At 45.5% G+C, this 14,012-nt stretch overlaps 1 long non-coding RNA gene across 5 annotated transcripts in view; it reads right to left on the bottom strand.

Moving 5' to 3' along the window:
• Nucleotides 1-14,012, bottom strand: part of LOC135393985 (uncharacterized) — a 416,022-nt gene that overhangs the window by 290,305 nt on the left and 111,705 nt on the right. For all 5 annotated transcript variants that reach the window (XR_010422737.1, XR_010422736.1, XR_010422735.1 and 2 more), the window contains exon 2: nt 282-328. This is a non-coding gene — a long non-coding RNA (uncharacterized LOC135393985). The remainder of the gene's footprint in view (nt 1-281; nt 329-14,012) is intronic.

Genomic DNA, 14,012 nt, shown 5'->3' on the forward strand with positions numbered 1-14,012 from the left:
CACAATTGGAGTGAGGGATATTTACGGGGATGCGGGCCCACGGCTGTGTTGGTTTCCGGTAACATTTCCTTGAATGAATAGGTTTTCATTGAAATTAGTATTGCACTGAGAATGAACCCCAGTATTCTGATATTTCTGTGTTATCTTTCTTCTAACGTGAGAAGAAGAAGAACAAAAACGAAGAAAAATTGTAATAATATATAATGTAATTGTATATAATTGAGCTGGAAACAGCAAAACGATAAAAATACACACATATAAGGTACAAAAATGGGACTTACGCAAAGGCACTTGTTTCACACCATGTCAATGGGCATCTTTTCAGACTCTGAATAGAAAGAAGAAAGAGCAGAATTAAATGGAATGAATAAATCGATCCGTTATTAACCAATTTGTACAAAAATCGATAAAATTACAGTAGAACTCCATCACATTTTAGGACACCGGTAGAAATATAGATGGGAGGTAGAAGCATTTCAGTGTCACGGATACAGCTTGTAATTATAATGGATTATTCCGTAGCTCAAGTCAAACTGCGTTTAACGTACATAACTCATAAAATAAAAATTTCGAGTAGATTTACACGTAAGGTGAATAAACGTAAGTTTGTGTTTGGCGACATGCTGCACGGAACGTGCAGAACGTGCAGAAAGTCCTCGCAGGGCAGGACTGCGGATAATGTCAACCGCCTAGGAGTTCTTTAACGTGAGGCAGGAATCTTGTATACATACGTAAGCCATGTTTTCCTCCCCCATTACTACAGTTCTCGGCCGGGAACAAATGTTGAGTTCAGTAAGTCAGTACGATACCGACTGAGAAAATACTTCTCCGGATAAAATATTCCCGAGAAAATACTTCTATTGTACGCAAGAAAAAATAAAATAAATAAAAAATAATGGATCTGGAAAGCGTGAGGTGTCATTTCTGAGATCGTGAAGTATATGAGAAGAAATAAGGAGGAGGTGATTTTTGGTGACTTGATTTTATTGCCTCAAAAAGTATAGGACAACGACGTTTCAAGCATTTCGTCAGATTTCCACTGAGCTGCCGAGATACCATCGCTCGCCAAGCGATACGTAGATGCACCTCTTCAAGCACCTGCAGCTATCGACAAACACATGCGGTTGCACGACACAACTGGACCTTGGGTGGGTATATAGGAAGGCTTAGCCCAGGAAAGCTTAGCGGACATTATTTAGCCCACGTATATCAGCAAAGACACATTGCACACAAGCTGGCGACTCTCGCTTAGTTCGCCCGAACACTGTCAGGATAATTACAAACATTGTTTGTGCCACCGACAGCCGCGCACACTGTTACCACTGCCCCGCACGCAACGCAAAGCACGTTACGCGCTCACAGTAGCAAGCGCCGCACGGGAGAAGAAAAATAAGAATTGAGAAACGAAAGAAAGTGCTGCGAATACGTCTTGTTCATTAATTTCTTCCACGAGAGCGTAATAATTAAGGCGAGGAGTTTCCGAAATGATAATTACGGCAGAAAAAAATATGTAATATATGCAGGATAATAAAGCATATAATGAGCTAGAGAAGAAAAAGAAATAGCTTATACACCCTCCATCGCGGCATGCATTGCCTGGGACTGAGCTTCACTAATGAAGAAGTTTTCATATGTGATTCGCTCATTAGTGCCGGAGAATGTCGGGCACAAATTAATTATTTCTCCTCCATCCACCTTTTGTGTCTCACTGCTTATAATATTTGCTCCGGGGACGAATGTATGCGAACGTGCGCCCTTATTATTCGACAAAGGTTTCAATGTGCAGCCTGAGAGCATTCATGTTTGTTTTTGGTTTTTCGGTTTCTGAAAAAACTAAACAAAAACAATGCTTCGAGACGTCAATCGGAATACTAATAAATCCTAGCTCGGCGCTGATGTAGAAATTAATTGACACGTCACATCATGGTGGGCCTTGCTTACATCCCGTCTATACCCCATCATTTAACATATCACATAGCAATATCACATCACATCGTAGCCCTTCGCTCAACGCCACATGACGGTGAATCAGTGAATTTTCCTTGAGTTCATTTCAAACTGTCTCTAAACACTCTGATATTACATAACGAAAGCGGGCTGCACGTATACGCAAATGCGAACGGACAACAAGTAATGAAAACCATTAAATGCGCTTATATTCACGAACGTGTCACCGTACTCAGCGTGTCAGCCATCTCATATCCACTACTTGACTTGGCAGTGGAGCAGCAGACCCCTAATGGATGTCACCCAGGTCAAATGTTTGTAAATAAACAGATATTTCCTCCTCTTGACTAGGCGTCACGTGACCCACGTAACTGAGTGACGCCATTGATTATTAGATGATGTCACTGGCTATGGCGCCAGCATATTTATGCTAACACGGCATACAGAGACGGCCGAAGAAGCATTTTATTTAAAAAAAAATTCCTGAGCACGCGTTCACCTTAAAAGCGTGTCGAATAACGCCTTCGAAAGTGCGAGATGGTAGACAGTTCTTAAAGGGAAGTTTTGATTCAAGCTGCGAGAATTAAGTGTGCACAAACCATTGAACCCTCAATGAGAGGGGTTCGAAATGTTGTTAGCAGTTGAAGCTGGAGGTAACCTGATGACTCGAGATAAGATTTCAATCTAGAATACACAGGTAATCATGCTAGTTACTGTGAAGAAAGTTACTGTGTGCTAGTTACTGTGTGACTCTGATTCTTACATTTTCTTTTGTGACTGCGACGTTTATTGCTTCACGTTATTACGACATTGTTCTCCAGAATGTTTCACAAACATCGCGCTGCTTCCCTGCACTACACAGTTGTTTCGCGGGGCAACCGCCTTAGCAGTCCCAGGTAACACTTCTTTGCCATTTCCTTCTGTAGCTTCAAGAATTTGACCTTGGAGAATTGGGGAACGTAAAGCCTCTGAGAGAACGTATACTCTTATAGTAGGGGGTGTTTTTGAAAAAAATAATAATAATTACAAATGGTTTATATATAAAAAAAAGCAACGAGAGCAGCATAGATAGATACAGTTTTTACAGGTGTGTTCACAGGTGCCCAGGCGGAAATTCATGTAACTGCTTTACGTAGTTACATGCCAGCATATAAGTACTGGATGTTGTGCCACTGGCAGCAACACGCGCCAAAGTGATTGGATTGAAAAAGATTCTCCGCTACCTCAAACAGACTCGGAGACCTCAAGTTAAAGGTGTCTGCACAATCATCTATCGAACTTTCTTGCTACGTGGACGCTGACTGGGTCGGTGACCTGTCTGACCGGAAATCGACAAGTGGACATTTCACCAAACTAAGGAACAGCCCAATCTCTTCGTGCAGTCTTCCGTGGCCCTCTCCTCCACAGAAGCTGAATACGTATCCGCTAAAGTCGCTTTTCAAGTAGTTATCTGGCTTCATCAGCTACTCTTGGATTTCAGACTCAACTTCTCTAGACCAACTTACATGCATGAAGACAACCAAGGTTACATCAAGCTAACGCTCGCAGAAGGACTTTCAGCAGGAACCGAGCACATTGATATCAGGCACCCCTACCTGCGTGACTTAGTGCGACACGAGACTGTCCAGCTGTGTTACTGCAAGACAGGAGCTATGATTGCAGACGCATTCACAAAACCCTTTTCTGGCACCAGACACGAGACACTCAGATTACGACTTGACGACATGGGACTTGTCCCACGCGTCGTTGTTGAGGAGGCGTGTTTGAGCGACAACCAAGTGCTACGGACGCGGCATGCGCCATCTCATCATGCGCTCTTACCGCTGTGACCCGCAACTGGCAGTTGTCTACAGTAGGGATCCCGCCCCACAACTATTACCTGAAATTATTTAACTAACTCTTTAACGAAGGGACTTTCGGTTAAAGTGAGATAGCGCCATAGGAGAGAATCTTCGTTCAAAGCATTTCTATTTTAAAAAAAAAGTCCTGAAACGAGCGTTGAAATATCGGTCGCAGAAGTTTGCTATGCGAATGAGCCGAAATCGAAACCACGCGAAAAGCGAAGGGAGGACTGCGCTCCATTTCACGTCAGAGGGTCACGTGCTTTGGAGCGATAGAGATGATTGGAGTAGATGCTGATCTGCCGGCCAGGTCAACCGCTTTACGGCGGCCACATACGTGAGGCCGACAACGGCAAGCCCTATCACCACCACCACCGCCACCACCGCTTTACGGCTGAGTGGTTAGCGCGCTGGCCATGTCAAGTCGAGACTGGGAGGTACCCGGGTTCGAGTCCCGGTGCCCGCTGTGTTGTCTGGGGTTTTTCCCGGGTTTTACTCTGTCAGACATATGTCGGCCCAGTTCCGTTAGAAGTCGGCCCAGGACGCACATTCCCCCAGAGCGTTAATCGCAACGCTGCCCACCTTTGTGAGGCCGACAACGGCGACCTCTCTCAGAAGCATCAGCACCACCGCTTTGCGGTTGCAATCTACGGATTGTAAATCTTCTCAAATTACCTTGTTACCTTTACCGCTTTGCGGCCCAGATAAACTGACGACAATGAAGGCAATGCACTCCTGAAGCGCTCAGTTTTGGTTTCGGCTCATTTACACAGGAATATGCAGCGATGAATATTTCTACGACTTTTAAAAGAATGGCTTTCAACGAGGATTGTCTCCCATTCTGTTGTCTTCCTTTTGCCCACGTAATTAAAGAGTTAATTAATGAATTAGCTAATTAGTCATACAGTCGTTACATACGTGCTGTCCTCGACGGAATGTCCACCTGGCCGTATATCTCAACTACAAAAACGGCATTTATGCTTCTCCCTTAGCTTTTTTAATAAAAAATGTGTGTACAGAATAAAAACACCGTAATATTAATTAAACCTATATAATTCATCCACATATTATCATAAGTACCATAATCTAATATAATTAATTAATGATACGTATAGCTCCCGTCAACCTTAATAATAACACTGAAAAAAAAAAAAAAAGGTCACTTAACATTCTCCCGGTGCCCCAAGGGTGACTGTTATCGCGCTCGGAAATGAGACAAATTTTTCTAGTGTTATAATTAAGGTTGACGGGGGCTGTACATAACTCTGTTGGTATTCTTATTATTTGATACATCTGTTGTTGTAATATTGACTCTATGAGATGAGCCCCATTCGATTTAGCATTCAAGAAGACAAACCTCATCATGATTTACTTCCACACACAATAAATAAATAATACCTTCTCATAAGAGTAATACATCATATAGTTCACGGTGAGCGCTCTTAACTCAACGGTGCACGGAACGTAGGCGAATGTCGGCTCTTTCCAAGCAATTGAGAGTTGCCGTTTCGGCTCTGTAGACGCAGTTAAACCTTATACGGGTGCAATAAATGTTCCATTCCAGCCATACGTGGCTCTGGCACGAATCTAACAGAGAGGAGACATTACACGAAGGACGACGTGGGAGGGAAGAGCACTTCTAATGAGGATTTCCAATTAGCAAATGGAACGGAACGCGTCACGAAACCTTCGGTCTGTCTCCACCAGATGGCGACACTAATGCACTCTTCTTGTCGTCTGCTGCGTTTGTGCTAGGGAAGACAGCTTTTCGGGCGCATATATCTGCTTGGTATACACGTTGACGCGCATAAAGTTTTTACTTCTTCCCTCTTTATGGCATGCCGTTTTCAGCAAATAAGAAGCGTGGTGACTAATTAACGGGAGGGTGGCAGTGACTACATCGCTTACGAGCTAATAATAAATTAACGATAAGTAGCAGTATCAGAAACAACTCGCTGCATACGAAGCGTAACGGTGCAAGAGGGTACTCTAAAGATACATTAAGGCATTAAGTATTCCTTTAGTTGGCGTCGCCATTTTGTATGTCAGCTTCAACTAAGGCTTACGAGTGCAAAGTGAAGCCATCTTTACAGGACCTTTTTGAGAACAGGAGATTGGCTTCACCGGAGACTTACGAGCGTGAGGCGAAGCCCACTTGACAATACTTTTTTTTTTCTTTTTCTTTTTCGCGCGATAGACGGTTTCAAGCAATACCAGTGTTACTTGCGCACGCGTTGCATCGTGGGCGCTTATTTAGAATTCTGAGTACTTCTCGTTTCGTTTTCGCTGCACCTGAAAGTTCGTAGACGGGCCACAAGTCCGACGAAAGCAACTTCCAGCGAGCACACTTCGGCAAGTGACGGATTTTTGTGTAACAATTTTTCTAGAAACCGTATGGCAAACACAGTAACTTGACTGGAGTAATGTGTTATGGCCACAGGTCTCTGAATTGACGAAGAAAAATCCTATCTTTGCTTAGCCAATTACCTAGTTCAATTAACACATACAATTTGCTTAATTAATGCGTGACAGGAACGCGGACTACCACACTGTGGTAAAAAATAAATATGTCATTCCAGGTGGCTGCTAACTTTTATGCCATGCATCCTATTTTTTTTAAAAAAACGAACTCTTTCTCGCCGGTAGATGGGTAGAAATCCAGCGAACCGGTAGAGATGTAGGAAGGGAGTTGTCTTTCTCGTCGGACATTTTGTACGTTCTTAGCGAATGACATTGAAGCAGTGATATGAGTAGCCCTTTTAAGCTGTACAGCCACGACATAATCAATCTCATTTATCAAATCAGCAAAACAATAGGGAGTTTTAGTGTACCGTTTTCAATTAAACGGTCCGCGAACGGTCTTGCCCCCTGTCCAATCAGAAGATTCCATTCGCAGTCAGACCCTCTTCTCATTGGTCCTCCGCGAAACCGTTCGAGAACCGTTTGACTGAAAACGATTCACTAAAACTAGCTAATATTTAAAACCTATCGAAAGTCACATGTGTGCCGCATATGTGTGTGTCTGTAGAGTACACGGGACGTATCATAGAGTACTGTCGACGATATCACCAGCGGCGGCAAGATCTCCAGGCAACCTTAGACAGACGTCCTTCTGACGCAACGAAGGTCATGTGTCCTTGGTCCCCGAGCAAAGCCCTGCAGGCGTCCGTGCACCTTTTTACAGCTACTCAGCTGATGGATGTCCTGCGTCCAGGACTTCACTGTCATGGTGATGGGGTTAGTAGTGGTGCCAGAGGAAAACCCAGGAAAAATCCCTGACAGCACCGCCGGCACGGGAATCGGAACCCGGGTACCTCCCAGGAACCAAACACGGAATTGGACACAGTTTACAGTTAACCCAGAAGGCCACAGACCCGCAGTAACTGAAGAAGAGCCTTGGTCACCTCACTACGCTGTGTGGGGCCTAGCAACGTAGCTTTGGAAAAGTCCGAGATACTGAGGCGAGCGATGCGCGACCGCACGAGAAGACAGTGTTGGCGGTAACGGGTGCGGTGGAGCATCACGTGCGGAATATCTCCTTCAACATGAAAGAGGGGGCAGATGGGGGGTATACAGGGTGTCCCACAGAAAAAGGGCCAGGGGCTAAAGAAAAAACGGAGTGTTCTACACAAATGGAACCAACTGTACGTGCCTGGCAGTTGTGTGGTTGATCCAAAAATTTTTTTTTTTTCAGCACCCCTTGAGTGCTCTGCAATCGTCGCGCGCGGGCGCCGAGTTATGGGGAGCGCTCTGTGGTGCGCGCGGCTTCTGAAACCAATTTTTAAACCCGCGAAAAAGCGAAACCACAAGTCATAGCAACCTCGAACCACTTCAGTTGCGTCTTTTTCGACATGTACTACAACTTTCTCATTCACATCTGAAAGCTAAAACCGATAATTAAAAAGTTGACAAGGGGGCGATGAAAAAAAGATTCTTGGATAGACCACACAACTGACAAGCACGTACAGCTAGTTCCATTTCTGTAGAGCACGCCGTTTTTTCTTTAGCTCGGCCCTTTTTCGGTGGGACACCCTGTATGTTTATTAAGAAAAAAAAAAGAAAGGAAATGTTAGCCAAGCAAAGAGCCGGCTTGCTATTCCAAAACAAAAAGGAAAAAGAAAAATGGAAAAGAGAAAGAAGGGAAGAAAGGAAAAGGAAAGAAAGGAAAAGGAAAGAAAGAAAGAAGGAAAGAGACACTAGAACAACGTCACATGCAGTTCACGAGTCGTGAGACTCGGAGAAAACTGAGGAGAGCGGCAGTGACAGCCCACTGGTTGGGGTGCAGGACGGGGCCAAGGAGGGCGGCCAACGAAAAGTCGTTACAGCCAATCTGGAGCAGACGGCAACGGAGGGTGCCCCTATGGTGAAGGTGCTGCTGACAATGCAGGAGCTGGTGTGGGATGTCAGCTTCCACGCCACAGACATTGCAGTTCCGTCAATTTAGCCGACCCATTTTGAAGAGAAGTGAGGATGTGCAGGCAACATTGCGTCGTAGGCGGTGGAAAAAGGGATTCTTCTTTACGGCTGCTGTGGTAAGCGGGGACAAACTCCATCAATGGGTCGATAGACTGTAGGAATGGGTTGTAAGTCGTAGTTTAGGCACGGAACTGCCGAGCACATGTGGTACACCGATGGCAAATATGTAGACGGCATGTGGAGGCTGTACGCGACAGAGGTGCCAGGGTCGAATTGTCATCAGACCCAGCGCGTCTCGCTACTGCGTCTGCTCGGGTATTTCTATACAGACCTATGTGGCCAGGCACCCATTGAAACGTGATGTTGAAACCAGTGGCTAAGAGTTGATTGAATTTCTGAAGTGTCATGGTGTGCAAATCGCTTATTATGCTGGGGCGAGATGACGACAATATATGTAATGACGCCTCGCTGTCGGTAAGAATGACTCACGTTTCGTGCCCCTGATCCGATACTATGCTCCAGTGGTGCCAGGACACCGAACAGTTCGGCTTCTGTCGGGGACACTGCATAGAAGAGTTTGAAATCATGCCCCAGGTCTTCATCCGGGATGTAGAAAGCCGCGCTTTAACTATCATGTGTTACTGAGCCACCAGTGTATATATGGCGACTTAGTCGATGTGTTGAGGCGAGATGCTCCAGCGTGAGCTGGTGGGACATGACTGCGGGGACGTCTTTCTTTCGTTGGAAACCAGGAATGGTAGAGTAAGCACTGGGTCTTTCGAGTCCACGTCGCCGGTGCGTAGGATGGTATAGACGCGGGAGATGGGATGCTCCCTTTCAGACGAGCAATGGCACTGCCAAAAGCAGACGATGGATGATGAAAGGTGGCCCATCTTAAGGAGGAGCAGTGGAGTTCGCGCCAGGTTCAGTAGAAGCCTGTGGAGCAAAGACTTTTCCTCCCTGGGGTAGTGGCCTACCAGAGTGTGCCATCGTCGGGTCAATCGAGCGCAGAAAAGAGTTCGTCCTGACGGCGGCTTGGAACAAGGCTCAAGAGCTATTCGAGCAGTATCGGCGAATGGCTAGCCGGCAGACAGACAGGGAAAGCGGAACTAGCGGAACGGAAGTGACAGACCCAGCTGCACGAGCACACCTGACCGCAGAATCGGCGAGCGCATTCCACGAGATACCACCGTAGCCCGGAATCCACTGGAACCACACACGGTGGTCTAGCTCTAGACGACAGCATGGCGTGCAGGCCAGGATCGAGGATGAAGGGTGGAGATGCGTAGATGGTGACAATGGTGATAATCATCACCACTTCACTGACACCCAACCATGTGATGCGTTCATTTTTATTCTTCAATTATCATTTTATTTATTTTACTGCATCTCTGATAGAACTGGAATAGCTGTCTCTCTTCATGAACGCCACATCGTCCATTTTATTTTTCCTACCTTCCAAACCAACCAAACCATCACGCAGCAACGATGTCCCTTTGCACTGCATCACAGCGCGCAGCGCCCGACCAACTAAACAAACATTTTCGATCAAATATGAGCTGAGCAGCACCTTGAAGACGTCCCAATACATTACGGAACGTTCCTCGTTCACTTTCCGCCTGAACACATTTTAGCGAAACGCATTAGCTCGCTCTCCAGATGTAATCGCACTTGAAAAAGCAGAACAAAGCTCGGAACAAGTTGCCAATCGAGCTTCTTCTTCTCTTCGAGAGAATGAAGACTAAAAGAAGCACTTTCGCTTGGAGCTACTTTGAGATGAAACGCGCCGAAAGAAAAAAGCTCTCCGTGCATTTTGTTGGCCATCTTAATGGCTTATATATTCGTCGCTAGTAAAGTGCGTGCCATAAGTGAGTACTGCGTCCGAACTAAGACGGAAGAAGGAACTCTAAGTGAATGCTATTTCACATCCATGGTTTTTTACTATGTCCTCGTCCTCCGTGTCGGGATGGGCGACTGTATAGCCCTTTACGTTTCATTGCATGTATGGATGTACGGATGGCCGAACATGGCTGTTGCATATTCACGCGGTTGTGTCTCGTCTGGTTTGCACGAGGGGGAGTGCGGATGAGAGTTTGGTGCTGAGTTGGCGTCGTGGGAGAGAAGGTGTTGGCGTTTGTTGTGTGCCTGCGCGTGGATTTTTGTCTCGGAGACTGTGCACAGTTTCCATGGCGACTGGTTGCAGCTTCTGTTTGAGTGGGGGGGGGGGGGGGGATATGTTTATTAGACGAAAAGGGAAAAAAAAACGGGGAAAGGTCAGCCAAACGGGACGTCGGCTTGCTATTCCAGAAATAAGAAATAATAATAAATAAATAAAAAAGATAAGATAAGAATTAAAGAAATACAAAAAGATTAAGAGAAATTAAGAAAGAAAATTAAGAAATAAGAAATAAAGAAAAAGAAAAAGAAGTAGGAAAAAACGAAAAACTACCAGATGATGAAAGAAGGATGAGGCAGATTAAAGACAAAGATGACAAAAAAAAGATGACTAACAAACGGTGAAAGAATGATGAGATGAATCACAGAAGATGACTGTATGAGTGGTGTTGCGCAAGAGGCAGCGCGTATATGGTATTGCATGATTTTGGGTAACGCCATGCCTGATAATGTATGTGATATGATGTGATAACAAGAAGAAAAAAATGGAGACTTTAGTCACGACGAAGCCAGACTGGCTATCCCAGGCCACTTAGCCGCAGCTAGTTGGGGAAAAAAAAGGGGGGGGAGAAAACCCAGTAGTGGGAACTGTTGTCACAAACAAGGGACCAGAAGGTGTCACAAAATGTCAATCAGTTGAGTTTCTTCGAGGAAACGTAGGAGCGCTTTCAATGCAGCCGCTTGATGAATGGCTGAGGACCCAGGAGTTCTACAAGGTCAAATGACCGGCCGTCCAGGCGAGCCAGACTTGCTTCTAGTGTTGTGCCACTGTCAGCATACTTGGCGCCCTGATAAGATGTCTTGCAATATTATTCGTATCATTTATATTCCTTAGCAAACGAGTACACGAAACGATGGTGCTGCGGTTCAACGAATGAGGAAGTTCTCATGAGTTATCGATACTGCATTGTTTGAAGCTATATTCCTTAAGAATTTTTATTAAACAATGTAATTCACCACTTACATTTAACCAGGGATTTATCACGCGTCGTCTCTTAGAGCGATTCTTCTGCGGTCAATCACCAGGGGTCAGTCACCGTGTTGGTCCGGCCGTAGCTCTACAGGATCACGTGGTATTGACCACCTGATCAAACATTTACCGCCTTAGATGACCCCATAAAGCTACAGCATTTCAAGTGTTTGGCACAATGCCCAAAAGATGCAATCATTTCTTGTTGTGCCCTGTGAAGTAATTATTGCAAGGTCTCGTGTCACCCCTGCCAGCGTCACGGGGGTGATGTACCCGGTTACTCAACATAACAAAAAAAAGAAAAGAAAAATAGAGGGCTCAGTTCACATATGTAAGAAGAAAAGGAGAACGAAATAAAGACAAACAAACAAATGAAGGCGTTACGACAGAACAAGAAACGCAAACAAAGCCAATTTCGTTTACGAGAGTGTCCTGTATGGTTGACCGATGTTCAACAGTCTACCCCTTCGTGTCAATCAAGCTATCTTCCATATTCCTGTGCAACGCGACATCTTTCGCACCCAGCACACGTCATAGGACGCCATCTCCCGTCTTTCCCACGGATGAAATTCGACATCATTGTTGAATCACGCGCCAGCTTCACTTTGACGTCCCTTACTCAATTCCCTGCTATACCCCTACCTCTTCACTCACTCTTTAAGGCACGCCCTTCAAGTTGACTGAGCTGAGTACAAATTGAGAATCTCTCCCTTAACCCCACGACCACACGCGCACTCACAGCTAGAAAGTCTCCGAAGAAAAAAGCAGCAGCTGCGCACAGCAACCGTTTCAACGTGCCTAATGTAATTCGACACTGGCCCGAAGCCGGTCGAAATGGACGGCGTATACGATCTTCTTTTTGTTCCTCTTATTCTGCTTAAAACACCATTTAACACTCAGCCCATAGCCCTGGCCGACCAGCCAAATCCATTACGCTAATTACCATACAAAGAGCAATACCGTGTACGGCAAACACACACAGCACTCTGGCTCTGCAAGGGCAAGAGGAAATTAGGAAGAAAGGCCCACGAAAAGTAATACAAAAGGAAAAGAAAAAGCGAGATCCACCGAGTCGAAGCTCTAACTGGCAGCACTTTGCTGTATTAGGGAGGAAGGTTCATCATAAAACCCTTTAGTAAACATGCTGCGAAACGCACTTTGCAAATGCATCGGTCGCTGGTCGAAGTCCTCCTGGGCAAGCGGTAGCCTTTTCGTCTCACCCTCTCTTCATATAGGAAGGGGGTCGAAAACAAGAGTTCTTCCCGCGAAATGGGGGTTCCCTTTGTGGATGACGGGCCTCAATTGGCTCGATGGGCGTCACGTGATGCGAGGCAATGCGAGCGTGATTGGTTCTCTCGTGGGTTTTCTCGTGTTGCACCGCTCGTGTATAGTGGTCGCTGTATATTGGGTACTCGTTTGAAGCTGGAGTGCATTGGTGTGACGCGCAAATGGAGCGATGATGGGGCCGCACTAATGGAAATCGCTCAACTTCATTTGGCCAGGAGAGGGGGAGCGTTTCGAACATTTCGCGTGTGAAAATGAAGCCTGCATTGTGCGAAGGACGCTCGAGTCACTTGTGGGAGACAAACGAAAATAAATTCGGTCCACGTGTGCAAAAATAAGGTTGCGAATGGCGAAAGACGTGCTTGCATTTAGAAAACGAGATAACTGATGTTCTGAGGCTGGAACAACAAATAGGGCAAAAGGGCAAATACATACAAAGCCTCAAATTGCCTAAGAAATTAACGATGAAAGATGGAAGTCACTGAAAAGGTTAGCCAGCTGTAGGACTCAAACCCACATTTTCTGGATTACCGGTCCAGGGCTCTACCATTGAGCTAAGCTAACACACCTCCCCTGTGACTTCCAAGGGTGCGTCATCTGAAGGGACACAACAACCACTCTCTCTCACTCATCCCCCTTTCACTCTTACATTTTTCTCACTCATACACACGATCATACGACGGGATCGACGCAAGCGCTCTTTCATTTTGCGTTTAGAAAGTCTTCCACGGCTACCCGCGATTGTGTCAAGAGTATAGTAGTGTTTACCCAGCTATGGAACCATTTCTTCCTTCTTTCTTTCTTTCCTGTCATCAATCCAATCAAGACACAGCCTTGATGCGGTCACCTTTCCAAGTGGTAGGTTTCGGCCCAGTCATATGAACCGTCAAGGAGGCGTGTGTAATTAATGCACAATACAAATCTGTAATATCTACTCGAAAAATAAATAAATAAATAAAGACGAGACAAAAACGTAAAAAAAGCAATGTAAAGAAGCCGACGGTGCTTAGATCACGGCAAAGAACGGTTAGGAGCACCTGTTTATAAATAACGAGACTTTCGTGCAAGAGACTGTACTCCTTCAAATGAGTAGTCACTTTGATGGCGTTATTGAACCGTCACGTGGCATCATTTCCTAGAGTGTAGCGAGATAATAGTTGCCATACTCTTTCCTATAGCCCTATTGTGTTCAACTTAAAGTGAAACCAGTTATCTCCGTCGAGTGTTTATTCAAATCGCTGCTGACTGAGCAGAGTAATGCACTCTGCTGGCCCTCTCAGGTAATAGGCACCTTGCACTGCACGTCGTTTATCTCAAACAACTGCACACGCTGTGATCCTGTATTGAAAATCAATGGCCGACCCTTTAATGATACAGAG

This window comes from Ornithodoros turicata, chromosome 5 (assembly GCF_037126465.1).
Source record: "Ornithodoros turicata isolate Travis chromosome 5, ASM3712646v1, whole genome shotgun sequence".
In the NCBI taxonomy this organism is placed as follows: Eukaryota; Metazoa; Arthropoda; class Arachnida; order Ixodida; family Argasidae; genus Ornithodoros; species Ornithodoros turicata.